Source organism: Periplaneta americana, chromosome 14, assembly GCF_040183065.1.
Source record: "Periplaneta americana isolate PAMFEO1 chromosome 14, P.americana_PAMFEO1_priV1, whole genome shotgun sequence".
Lineage (NCBI taxonomy): Eukaryota > Metazoa > Arthropoda > Insecta > Blattodea > Blattidae > Periplaneta > Periplaneta americana.
In genome coordinates this window covers 143,720,989-143,733,347 of record NC_091130.1, presented here as the reverse complement: position 1 = coordinate 143,733,347, position 12,359 = coordinate 143,720,989, and the positions used below count along the sequence as shown (strand labels likewise).

Genomic DNA, 12,359 nt, shown 5'->3' with positions numbered 1-12,359 from the left:
CAAGATCTGTTTCAGTTTAGAAGGAAAGAAATTTTTCAGTCTTTTCAGAGAATGCAAGATTGAGAAAGTTTTCTTACACACATATTTTATCTGTACATTCCAGCTGAGATTCGAGTCGAAATGGAAACTTAAGTTTTTAACCGTAGTACTGAATGGTATTATAGTATTATTTAAAGTCACTGGCAATGTGGAGGATGGTCATCATTAAAATTGTTTACAATTTACGTTATTGTTGTTGTTATTATTATTATTATTATTATTATTATTATTATTATTATTATCAGCTGAGTTTTCACAGGGATACGAAACTAGTTAATGCCAATGTGCAATTTTCACTAACCTTGCGAGAATCACTAGAGTGAGTGAGTGAGTGAGTGAGTGAGTGAGTGAGTGAGTGAGTGAGTGAGTGAGTGAGTGAGTGAGTGAGTGAGTGAGTGAGTGAGTTAATTAATGTGAAAATTACAAAAGAAAAACAAGAAATAACTCATGCAGGGCTGGGCAGCAAGAGCGGATTCTACTCTCTCACGGGGAGCCATATGATTTCTCTTCATCCCCTTTCTTCCCCGCCGAACACCGCGCAGCGTTGATTCATTGACGGATGAATATTAAGCGTCCCCGTTTAGAGACTGGATCCGCTCCCGATGCCCAGCCCTGAACTAATGGAACATCACTCAATGTTAAGAAAACTTCCAAACAATTTATACACCATTCGAAAGAGCATCTTGAAAAATAGTGAAATCTCTAATATCACATCCTGCGATTCACATATGAACCAGCTAGAGAGGGTTAAAGAGGCGGGAGTGGGGTGTCACCGCCTTTCAATTGGAGTCTATGAAGTTTGACCTGGTGGGCGCTCGCGAAGATTGAATTTATCTGACAAAGCAGCGTAGGAAGGGAGCGGTGAAGGCAAGCACTGCACTTCCTAAACGTAGCTAGGAGAGATTAGTCTACATACATAAAACATAATACGGAAACACAACTCTCTATGTTAAGCAAAGTTCTAAACCAGTGATGTCAAAGCAAACGCATTTTTCTGACCCTGACATCGTGCGCGGGCATCAAGCGCTAGGTATGGAAGGAGGAAGAGTTATTTAAGATGAATAAGCAGCCTGTTGGATTAAGAAAACATTTGTGTACAAACTGCGAACGGAACGTGAAATTTTATGTCGTTTTTGGCGTCTTTCTGTTTGATACAGAGTGGGGCAGAGCAACTTGCTTATTTAGAAATTCAATTACAACAAAAATAATGCAGATATATATTTAATTCTTTGAACAACATCAAGTACGAGTACAACATGTAAATTTTATGATGAGAGAGAGATGGAACGGAGAAAAATTCTCTCCGGCGCCGGGATTTGAACCCGGGTTTTCAGCTCTCCGTGCTGATGCTTTAACCACTAAGCCACGCCGGATACAATCCCGACACCGTTGAGAATCGTCTCAGATTAAGCTCCATCTCTTGGGTTCCCTCTAGTGGCCGCCCTCTGCACTATGTCATAGATGTCTATGCACGCAGGACCGAAGTCCATACATGTGTAGAGGTGCACTCAGATGAGTGACTGGTTGGCCGGGGTCCGACGGTATGGGCGCCGTCTTTAAATCACAAAGTGATTTATTACGCATATCATATTTATTTTGATGTACCGAAGTACATATGATATTTCCATGCAGATATTCTGCTTTCTCAGATGATGAGAGAGAGATGGAACGGAGAAAAATTCTCTCCGGCGCCGGGATTTGAACCCGGGTTTTCAGCTCTCCGTGCTGATGCTTTAACCACTAAGCCACGCCGGAGAGCACGGAGAGCTGAAAACCCGGGTTCAAATCCCGGCGCCGGAGAGAATTTTTCTCCGTTCCATCTCTCTCTCATCATCTGAGAAAGCAGAATATCTGCATGGAAATATCATATGTACTTCGGTACATCAAAATAAATATGTAAATTTTATGTTTACACAGTTTTAAAGATGATATCACGCAGATGGCGTCCATTATTTTCAATACATTGCTTTAATCGAACTCGGAAGTTTCGTTCAACTCTTTCCCGCATATCGACGGTTATGTTGGCAACAGCTTGACGAATGTTGTTCTTCAGATGAGCCAGGGTCCTAGGACGATCGTTGTAAGTAAGTGATTTTAGATAGCCCCATAAAAATAGTCGCAGGGGGCTAAATCAGGCGACTGTGCAGGCCAGTGCAGATTGCCCCTCAAGGCGTCCTGGGAAGTGTTGCCGCCAATTTGTAGGGATGAAATTTCAGTTCTTCATGAAGGATTCGCCTCACAGAACGAGCAGACAACCCAAAAGCAGCTGCATGTTTGCGAGGAGAGCGCTCAGGGGATCGCACAACAGAAAGTCTTACCATGTCAATGTTTTGTGGTGACCTTGCTGTTCGTGGAAGCCCAGGTTTTCTTTTCTTCACATCACCAGTTTCCCTCATGTTGTTTACCCATGAAACAATCGACTGCCGGCCAGGAACACGACCACGGGGCGCAATATTGAAATGGGTACGGAATGCACGTTGCGTGGTGATGATTGAGCGACCGTTAGAAAAGTATGTCTCGACAGCGAATGCGCGCTCCACCTTCGTCCACTCCATGATGCTAACCAAACTGAGCGGAGCTACAACTTTACGCCCCGCCCCCTCGAATGTGCTTACCCCCACCCTCCTCGGAGCAACCGTCGCTTCAGGGCACCAAATTGAAATAAGCAAGTTGCTCTGCCCCACCCTGTATTATCATTGTCCGTAAAACAAAAGTACTAACACCAATTTCTTAATATTGCAGTTGTGTTTTAAACGTTAATAACATAATAAAAAGTTAAGAAGGAATATTCACTTAAATTTCATAATAGTACGAGTATACTGTATTAAATGAATGAAACACATCATTCATAAAAAAAATTATATCCCCCCCCCAAAAAAAGAGATTGAGTATGACATGATAAGTTGGAACTGATATTGATATATTGATGGCCTCTTTAGCCTTACAAAAGTAATCAATAAACTAATCAAAACAATATTATAGTAGAAAGCAAAGTTACCTAGGTACTGTATCTGTTTTAAGTGTAACTAATGTTACATAACAAAACTCTTATCGCATTATGCTTTTAAGGTGATATTTGTGAGCAACTTCCTATCATCAGAATATTAAATTATTTTCTCGAAATGTGCTGAAGCTATAGAGCTGACATTTTTACAACACATGGGCACGTATCTTTTGCTTATGATGTAACAGTAGTTGCTTTGTTAATTCATTTCCTTACAAACATTTCCCATGAGGCTATTTTTTAAATTTTCAATACACTATCTTCAGTAATACGTATATACGGTATATTAGATTTACGAAAACATTCTGTAAGGCTACTAAATAAACATATCTGAAAATTTCACTTTTCTGTAAAAAAAGTTTAGAAAATATTCCTTTTGAATAAAGAAGCAATCTTGTGAAAAATCAGCATTAAAATTAAAACTTACATTCTTATAATACACTTACACTCATCAGACAAATCTAAAAATTAATAAGGATACAGTTTTGATAAGTTCTCTTCCCTTTATCCATTGAATCAGTGCTGGACATCCCTGTATATAGCTCGACCAAGCGGCATATACTACCTATTTCGTCTGTCTCTAAAGCGCTCAGGCTCTTCTGAACTCTAAAGCGCGCGCTTGCGCCTATGAGCATCAGATGACATGACAGATCTAAACCATTTATACATCATTTTTGGAAATGTAATTATGGGACGTATTAAAACTGCTAATTTTACATAGCCTACTCTATTATGTTGTGAGCATGTGGGTGTTGATCGGGAATTTTAAACACATTACAATAAATGCGTATGGAATTCTCGAAACAAATATAAGATCAAACACGTACTCACCAAAAATGTGACTGTTTCCGCTTATTCCTCTTCAACAAATCCATTCTCCTGTGAATGATGACGATAGTTGAACAAAAAAAAATGTTCCAAACACAAAGATTTCTCGCACTAATTACTTTTTACCATAGACAGTTGATGACACTCACTTTCTTCCATATGAAATTCACTCGTGCTAATTTAAACCTACCGATTTCTAACCGTATCTAGGAGACAAACGAAACTACGACTACCTCCTTCAGACAACACAACGTACGTATTCAATCCTCGTGGCTATCAAGTCAAACGTAATAGACTGCCATTGGACAGCGGAGACCCCCACCCCCGCCTCTTTAACTCTCTCTAGCTCGTTCATATGTGCATCGCAGGATGTAATATTAGAGATTTCACAATTTTTCAGAATGCTTTTTTGAATGGTGTATAAATTGTTTGAAAGTTTTCTTAACATCGAGTGATGTTTTATTGCGAGTAGTCAATATGAATAGAATGCCCGACAAACAGTAACTCAGTCAGAATATGCTATAAACACAAAAGAAGAGAGAGATAGGTCGGCCGAGTTGAAATGGGCCGAACAAATCTGACAAACTCACGGCTGGAAATGGAACGGAGCGGTGCAGAGTGGCATTCCATTTCGATAATTTCAGGAACCTTTCCGTTCCGTCTCGTAAGAAATGGCTATTGTCCGTTTCCGATCCTTTTAACTTGTTATTAATTAAGGCACATAATTATGATATTTCAATACATTTCTCAAATAAGTGTGAATTAAATTGTTAAAAATACTAGAAACAGCACTGTCGGTACTGCTTCATTATTATTATCATTATTATTATTATTATTATTATTATTATTATTATTATTATTATTATTATTATTAATAAATCGTGGCGCTACAGCCCATGAAAGATCAAGACCGACCAGCCGGCTGCTGGCCTCACGGCCACTTGCCGAAGCAGAGGTGGACGATCATCCAACCAGAATGGAGGTATCGTGTGGTTAGCACGATGATCCCCCCAGCCGTTATAGCTGGTTTGTGCAACCGGATTTCGCTACCTATCGTAGCTCCCCAAGCGCATCACGATGCTGGGTTGGCACCGGTCCCATACACTGACCGAAATTTCATGAGAAAATTTCTTCTCCCATGAGTAATCGAACCAGCGCGCATTCCGTAACGCGAGTCCTAAGCAGGATGCCTTAGACCACGACGCCACGGCGCGGGACTATTATTATTATTATTATTATTATTATTATTATTATTATTATTATTATTCTATTTTTAGATTGAAAAACAAAATTTCCATTTTTAATGTGTGTGTTTTTTTTTTTTTTTTTTTTTTTTTTTTTTTTTTTTTTTTTTTTTCACTTTACGAGATAATGTGCCTCAACTTCAAAATCTAGTAATGATTAGACCTCGGATTTTTAGGCACTTAAAATAGGCCCTGAGTTTATGAAAATAGGCACTAATAATATAGATTTAGGCACCTAAAAATACAATTTCAAGCACCTAAAATACTACAGACATGGACAAATTATTAGCAAAATTGAAGATTTTTATTATATATTTTCACAAAATATGATTCTTCAATTTAGACTACAGTTGACATTTTTGTATATTTCCAAATTATTAGCAAAATTGAAGATTTGTATTGTATATTTTTACAAAATATGATTCTTCAATTTAGACTACAGTTGACATTTTTGTGCATTCCAAATTATTAGCAAAATTGAAGATTTGCATTGTATATTTTTCAAAATTTAACTCCTCAATTTGGACTACAGTTGATATTTTTGCATATTTACAAATTATTAGCAAAACTGAAGGTTTTTGTTGTATATTTTTACAAAATTCGATTCTTCAATTTGTACTACAGTTGACATTTTGGATATTTCGAAATTATTAGCAAAACTGAAGATTTTTGTTTTATATTTTTACAAAATTTGACTCTTCAATGCAGTTGACAATTTTGCTAATTTACAAATTATTAGCAAAATTGAATACTTTTATTATATATTTTTACAAAACTTGACTCTTCAATTTAAACTACAGTTGACATTTTTGTATATTTCTGTCTACTGTAATGATGGAAATATCCAAAATTGTCAAATGTAGTCTAAATTGAAAAGTCAAATTTAGTAAACAGAATTATCATAAAAATCGTCCATTTTGTTAATAATTTGTCCACGTCTGTACTGTATAATGGTGATTGAAATCCAAACTAGGAAGAAGTGTGAAAATTTCAGTCAAAAGATACCTCAAACATGCTCGTTTCTGGAAGTAAAATGTAGACACATGGGCCTACACGAGTTATAACGTAGGCCTACGTACGTGGAATGTAAGCCAGGAACGTCTTCCTCGGCCTCCCTATCACACACGACAAATTAAACAGGAGAATCCTCCTTGAATGTCCAAGCAATGCAGAGGCATTTTTACGGTTTAGAAAATCCTCCTCCGATAGGCGCAGAGTGCGTAGATTTCGATAAAGAAGGCGGTGGACATAGATGTGGGCAACAGAAAGAACAGGGCCGCGCAGCGAGATAAACTGCGCCCGTGTATACCCTGTCACATAACTCACGGCGCGACGGACTCGCCCCGGGGGATACGCGAGAGTGGTCATCACCGTTACAAAGTACGTCTCGGCATTTCTTGCTGTAACCCTTCCGAATGGGACTTAGTTTTAACACAGTCTAGTATATACAGTCACGAAGCTCTATACTTAATAAATATGCATCCATAGATAGTTGCTAACCACCAGGATCGCTACTATCGCCTCATCACTGACCCTTTCCCTAGCAGACGATAAAATGTATTGTACTTTCGATATCGTGTTCTTTTGAAAAAAATTAACACCTTCCTTCCACTATTGAAATATGAAATAAATAAGGTTTATATATTATTTTCATAAAGTACTGTACACATTACAGTAAATCCCGAAAAGACAAAGTATATGATTATGTCTCGTGATCAGAATATTGTACGAAATGGAACTATAAAAGTTGGAGATTTATCCTTCGAAGAGGTGGAAAAATTAATATATCTTGGAGCAACAGTAACAAATATAAATGACACTCGGGAGGAAATTAAACGCAGAATAAATATGGGAAATGCCTGTTATTATTCAGTTGAGAAGCTTTTGTCATCTAGTCTGCTGTCAAAAAATCTGAAAGTTAGAATTTATAAAACAGTTATATTACCGGTTGTTCTGTATGGTTGTGAAACTTGGACTCTCACTTTGAGAGAGGAACAGAGTTTAGGGGTTTTGAAAATAAGGTTCTTAGGAAAATATTTGGGACTAAGAGGGATGAAGTTACAGGAGAATGGAGAAAGTTACACAACGCAGAACTGAATTAATCTTGCTCAGGATAGGGACCAATGGCGGGCTTATGTGAGGGCGGCAATGAACCTCCGGGTTCCTTAAAAGCCAGTAAGTAAGTAAGTACACATTATATTTCATAAACTCACCTTCCTGGAACTTTCGGAAGAAGGATAACTCTGACCTCTTTTTCTTACAATTTACAGTACTACAAACGTCTCCTTGTTCCATATTATTATTTAAATTATTGTATTTTAGCCATTTACAGTTATTACAACCGATAATGAACATTTCACAGTTTACACAATTTTTCACAACAATACGGCACAGTCAACCTAGACCAGGCCGTAATGTATGTTCGGGTTTTCTATTTCAGTGTATAGAGCTCAGTGATATATTATATTATAACTTTATTGCTTATCATTACTAAGTTTTATTTAGTGTAATGTGTCCATAAGTTCCCTTTACTTCTTGTTGCATAATATGTTGCAGAAATAATTACAAAACTGTGTTATTTTAATGCGAAGAGAATTTTACATGTTAACATAATCTGTTCGCATCAACATTTTAAATTTATAATGGAAGCTATTTTGAGGTTTAATAAAAAAGAATATAAGTTAAATATGGTAAACATAACCTATGATTTCCATATGAATGGCAGGGCATTGGAGACCACTAAAATTAGACAGAAAGGGCAACTGGTACAATACATATAACCTATAATTTCAACATATCTAAATATCCGTGCGGTGCAACTGAAAATTATTGAATTGTGCATAAATGAATGTACAAGAATTTCGCAATATTTAATCGAAATAAAGGCAGGTATTACACATACTAACAACGTAATTTTCACACAAAAATATTATTACACCTTAACTCGCAAGTAAAGTATGTCTGAAGTGCCCCATTTTAGAGAAATATATGTTACTGTTTATGCATTCCAATTAATTTATATGGTTGAAACGCCGCCCTTCGTGATCGGGTTAAGCGAGTTACATGGTCTGCCTTACGGCCTGTATTAGATCACGATGGCTGTGGCACAATCTATTGTTCCTAGTACTCACAGAGCTCCAATCGGCTAGCAACTATCGCGAGAAATGCAAAAAATCATCCTAAGCTTCGTGGCTGTATACAGTAGACTGTGGTTTTAATGCACAATATCCAGTGGCTAACACTGTGCTATGTTAAAATATCTGGATTAGGCCGAATGTCATTGGCGTAAAGCTACAAAGTCGAAAGATCGCGGGTTCGATTTCCGATGGGATCATGGTCGTGTGAAAATGCAAAAGAAATACAATTCGACCTCACTTTGTCCGAAATGTCTTCGCTTAAACATGCATCTGTCACTTCTTATGGCGTCGAAGGAGTTTAAGTGAAGGAAATTTGGAGAAATTAGTTGTAGCACATTGTTTCAAAATAAAATAAAAATGTAACAATGTAGAAGTTAATTTTGGTAGTGCATATTTCTACTACATTTTAATAGTGCATGGAAATCCGGGCTTTATTCATAATATATTTTATGCTCGACCATGCAGAAATGTAGTAATTATACACCTGGTAACAGCCCTTTAACGGACATCATTAAAGTACACCTATTCATTAAAGTTGAGGTGTTCCACCGATCAGAAAATACCATTGTAGCAATATGAAAGCGCAAGTATCGATTATTCTTGGATATGCAATCGAAAGACAACTAACGCGAGATTAGATTAATAATCAGCGCGAGATTAGATTAATAATTAGAGTTAATTGTAAATAATATTAAAAGAAATTCAATTTGTCATCTCGTTTTTCAATGTCTAATTCAATTTCAAGGTTATATCAAGATTAATGTTTATTTTACTCTCTAGATTATATCAAGGTCAATGTCGACATTTGTTTCTCGGAAAAAAAATCAATACTTCCGCGTCTGCGCACATCTCACAATTTACGAGGTATTGCACAAGGTCAGTTCCGCTCCTCAGTCAGATAAGAATAACATGAATACTTACGAATAATTTCAAGTTAGAAATATGGTCGAGCATAAAAAGTCGTATGAAACTTGACTATAATGGTAATTAAGAAGCTCGTATGAAAAGTATAAACGTACTCGCGTCTTAATTACTGCTATTATAGGCTCGTTGCATAATGTACTAATCTACTCTAAGTTTTGTTCATATGCACAGTACATTTCTCAAAGTATCACTACTGATACTGAAAGTTGGGACGGATAAATAGTGTTTTGGGATGTTTCCAAAAGTGCAATATGCATCCTCATTATTGTAACTGTTGTTATAGACTCTAGTTATAGTATCGAAATTACTTTGAACGCATTGTGGATATATGAAACAGGGACAATACGTCTTAACTCATCAACTTAATAAGACATTAACACCTTTGCTTATGAGTAGAGACCGAAATTTTAGCCACTACTCTTTGAAGTTAAGTGAGTACGGAGTTGGTGCAAAGAGTCAAATGACTTGAAGAAGAGTAGTGGAGCGTGGTGCTGTACGATTAAAACAGACTACTCCCGCACCAAGGACGGGGCTGTGTTGTGTATTACAAAAGAATAAACATAGTCTTTGACGTAAACTTTTAACTTAAACTGTTACTGTTTCACAGGCACTACACTTAATGAAATGTTTGAATCTATATTACAACAACCTGAAATGGCGGTCTTAACTCAATTTGTAAAAAAAAAAGTATAACTTAGGCACATATTGACCTGGACTATTCAATTATTTTCAATGACTTATATGAAAATTGACCATAACTGTGTTATTTGTATTGACACAATTCAGTTTTCATTTATAGTTAAAGTATTGTACAGAACAATAACATTTCATAGGCAAAACAAAAGAACTCATGGAAGAAGAGAAACTGGCACACATTTCCATAGAGTTGCCAGTGTGAGCCATCCTCCACGGCCGAGCTCCTGCTTGGCACATCCCTGATTTATGCACGTGGCAACAGCTGGGATTGGGAGAGGTGAGAGAGAGGACGACTCCTCTTCCTCCCGATAACAGTAGCAGATACAGAAATTGCAGGGGTGGGAGCAGAGAGATACAGCCCTGCTGGGATTAACAGCGCAGGCACTGACAGGAACCGAACCCGGCGAAACCCGCACAAATTCCAAGTAAACAAGAGAAGACGAAGGTATAGGCCTACAAAACATTTGGCACACGCAAAGAAAAAAGTACAGCAATAATAAATATCTATGTTAATGACTACAAAAAGTCATTGATTACATTATATCTAATAGAAGACGACGAGGTCCTTATATCAGAATACTTGTTAACAGTGATTCAAAAACTGTTGTTGAAATGGCCATAAAATCATTAAAATATACCCTCCTGCATATATTATGACTTATACTCGTATACTTACTTACTTACTTACAAATGGCTTTTAAGGAACCCGAAGGTTCATTGCCGCCCTCACATAAGCCCGCCATCGGTCCCTATCCTGAGCAAGATTAATCCAATCCCTGTCATCATATCCCACCTCCCTCAAATCCATTTTAATATTATCCTCCCATCTACGTCTCGGCCTCCCCAAAGGTCTTTTTCCCTCCGGTCTCCCAACTAACACTCTATATGCATTTCTTGGTTCGCCCATACGTGCTACATGCCCTGACCATCTCAAACGTCTGGATTTAATGTTCCTAATTATGTCGGGTGAAGAATACAATGCGTGTAGTTCTGCGTAATGTAACTTTCTCCATTCTCCTGTAACTTCATCCCGCTTAGCCCCAAATATTTTCCTAAGAACCTTATTCTCAAACACTCTTAATCTCTGTTCCTCTCTCAAAGTGAGAGTCCTAGTTTCACAACCATACAGAACAACCGGTAATATAACTGTTTTATAAATTCTAGCTTTCAGATTTTTTGACAGAAGACTAGATGACAAAAGCTTCTCAACCGAATAATAACACGCATTTCCCATATTTATTCTCCGTTTAATTTCCTCCCGAGTGTCATTTATATTTGTTACTGTTGCTCCAAGATATTTTAATTTTTCCACCTCTTCGAAGGATAAATCTTCAATTTTTATATTTCCATTTCGTACAATATTCCCGTCACGAGACATAATCATATACTTTGTCTTTTCGGGATTTACTTCCAAACCTATCTCTTTACTTGCTTCAAGTAAAATTCCCGTGCTTTCCCTAATCGTTTGTGGATTTTCTCCTAATATATTCACGTCATCCGCATAGACAAGAAGCTGATGTAATCCATTCAATTCCAAACTCTCTGTGTTATCCTGAACTTTCCTAATGGCATACTCTAGAGCGAAGTTAAAAAGTAAAGGTGATAGTGCATCTCCCTGCTTTAGCCCGCAGTGAATTGGAAAAGCATCAGATAGAAACTGACCTATACGGACTCTGCTGTATGTTTCACTGAGACACATTTTAATTAATCGAACTAGTTTCTTGGGAATACCAAATTCAATAAGAATATCATATAATACTTCCCTCTTAACCGAGTCATATGCCTTTTTGAATTCTATGAATAACTGATGTACTGTACCCTTATACTCCCATTTTTTTCTCCATTATCTGTCGAATACAAAAAATCTTATCAATAGTCGATCTATTACGCCGAAAACCGCACTGATGATCCCCAATAATTTCATCTACGTACGGAGCTAATCTTCTCAAAAGAATATTGGACAAAATTTTGTACGACGTCAACAAAATTGATATTCCTCGAAAGTTATCACACTTGGTTTTGCCCCCCTTCTTAAAAATAGGTACAATTATGGACTCCTTCCATTGTTCTGGTACAATTTACTTTTCCCAAATAGCAAGTACAAGTTTATAAATTTCGCTATATAATGCACTTCCATCCTCTTGTATTAATTCTGCTGGAATTTGATCGATACCTGGAGACTTGTACTTTTTTCAGATCTTCTATCGCAATTTCGACTTCTGAAAGCGTGGGTTCGGGTATAAATGGCTCAGCAGTTTGTATTTCAATTTCGTCCCGATCATTTCTATTTGGCCTATGTACATTTAGTAGTTGCGCAAAATAGTTTTTCCATCTGTTTAGGACTGATGGAGAGTCTGCAAGCAAGTCACCATTCTCATCCTTGATCACGTTTACCCTTGGCTGATATCCGTTCTTAAATTCCTTTATACCCTATATAAATCTCTAATGTTTTTATATACAAATTGAAAATAATATTGGGAATCAGTT

At 37.1% G+C, this 12,359-nt stretch overlaps 2 non-coding genes across 2 annotated transcripts; both read right to left on the bottom strand.

Moving 5' to 3' along the window:
- Positions 1 to 1,340: 1,340 nt before the first annotated feature.
- On the bottom strand, positions 1,341 to 1,412 carry TRNAS-GGA (transfer RNA serine (anticodon GGA)). The gene has a single exon. It is a non-coding gene; the product is annotated as a tRNA-Ser (tRNA).
- A 310-nt stretch (positions 1,413 to 1,722) lies between these two features.
- Positions 1,723 to 1,794, bottom strand: TRNAS-GGA (transfer RNA serine (anticodon GGA)). Its single transcript has one exon. It is a non-coding gene; the product is annotated as a tRNA-Ser (tRNA).
- Positions 1,795 to 12,359: the final 10,565 nt, after the last annotated feature.